This window comes from Schistocerca piceifrons, chromosome 6 (genome assembly GCF_021461385.2).
Source record: "Schistocerca piceifrons isolate TAMUIC-IGC-003096 chromosome 6, iqSchPice1.1, whole genome shotgun sequence".
Lineage (NCBI taxonomy): Eukaryota > Metazoa > Arthropoda > Insecta > Orthoptera > Acrididae > Schistocerca > Schistocerca piceifrons.
In genome coordinates, this window is record NC_060143.1 from 37,703,373 (window position 1) to 37,705,326 (window position 1,954).

General features: G+C 42.4%; 1 pseudogene; it reads left to right on the plus strand.

Moving 5' to 3' along the window:
* The first annotated feature begins 1,358 nt into the window (after positions 1–1,358).
* LOC124803773 lies at positions 1,359–1,528 on the plus strand (annotated as a pseudogene).
* Positions 1,529–1,954: the final 426 nt, after the last annotated feature.

Consider the following 1,954-nt stretch of genomic DNA (forward strand, 5'->3'; position numbering starts at 1 on the left):
TCTGTTAGTAGTTTTAGTCTACTGTGGGCTATCTGTTGGATGGTTAGTAGGTGAGGTCACTACATTAGTTGCCAGTCAAGCGTTAGTCCAATATATTTTAGTGTGTTAATTACCTGGATAGGAGAGTCGTAAATGGTAAGGTAGAAGTCTTGCGGGCAGAAGGCACAGGTGCTTCATCCTATAATTATTGCTTGGGTTTTGGAGGTGTTTATCTTGAGGAGCCATTAGCTACCCTTAGAGGTAAACTGACTGAGGCAGATTTGGAAGGATCGTTGGAATATCTGAAGCGTAGAGCAGAGGGCGAGGAAAGCGGTGTCATCACCATACTACAGGAGATGGACTGATGAGTTAGTGTGGGCATGTCAGCAGTGTAGAGGAGATAAGAGAGAGAAGAGAGGGTGGACCCCTGTAACAGTACAGGGATTTGTATAGCTAATAGTAACAAAGGACAGACAATTAGATAGGAAAGATGCAAAAAGGTGGACATAGTTAACTGGAAGTGCATATGTTTGGAGTTTAAAAGGGGGACCGGAACGCCATACAGAGTTATAAGCTTCCTCTATGCCGAGGGACACAAAAGTAGCAGCTTTATGGGAGTTGAGTTGGAGGAATTGGAGAAGGGTGAGGTGCAGGACAAGGTCATCAGAGGAGAAACTGGAACAGAAGCCACAGTGATTAATTGGAAGAAGGAGATGGTGGGTCAAGTGTTGATGGATGCGTTGGGATAGAATGGATTCGAAGGTCTGGCTGACCAGCACGACTATAGATACCTGCCCCTACATATAGGAGTCCTGCAGAAACTACATTGTGGAAGGAAATACACTAACTAATATAAACATGGAAAATACATCATATGATATTTTTTACAAGTGTAGCGCTGATTATCTTACTTCAACATGGCATCTCAAGAGGAATAAACTGAAGAGTCACCTCCAGTCTAATCCAGCTCCATGTACCGTGTGTATAGTGAACCTGTAAAGCAGACTACCTCGACTCTTCCCTTGTACCTGACCGCTCAGTACATAATAAGCTGCAACTTCTGGTCGCCGACCCCTCTTGACCACTGCTACGCTGGCCGTGGCACACTGCAAGACAAGCAGGTGCGGCTTGGGCATATAATTCGAACTGCAGTTTCACCCCCTATGTAGACTCTTCCCAGTTTAAAAAATCTATTTTACCCAATCCGAAATCGGAATGTTATTGTCCATACACCTCAAATTTCTCGAAAGAATTGTAGATTCCTTCCTTTTATACAAGTTGTTTCCGAAGACAGAACAAATAAGAGCACACACGCATTTTCACATTGCTAAAGTATCGTTACTTGTTAAAATGCTGTACAACAGTAGGGCGTAGGCTATATTTCTCCCAAGTATTCGTCATCAGGTAAGTAAATCTATTCTTAACAGCTTAATATATGTTATGTCCTGCATCACAGGACTAGAATATTAAACTTTTTCTTGGCTCGTGATGGAGTGCTAAGAGCATGCGCTACCTCTGTCACAGGATGCCTCCCTGCTTTCAAATTCCCTTAAGATAGCTAAATGCCTCGTCATCTACAAAGTATCTCAAGGCAACCAAATAGCAGAAAAGAGGAGTCGTAAATATCGGGCTAATACTGCATATCATTTTATAAATTCGGTTATGTAACTGATTTTATTAAGATGGCCATCTCTCCCTCTGTAGTGGGATATTGAAGTTTCGTTAAAAGATCTCACCGCTAGGAAAGAACTCCTGATTAACGCTCCAACTTACGAATCATATCCATGGCACTATCACAATCGATTCCACCTGAACAGCGGCACGTCATTAATACCAAATTGTTGACTAAATAATGAAACTGATCATGAGAGTCCCTTTGCACGATGAGAAATTTCTTTCCTGCAATCGGATTACACTCGTCAAGTAAGCGTTACAGACAATTCTGTGACCTCTATAGGGCCTCCCCATAAGCTAT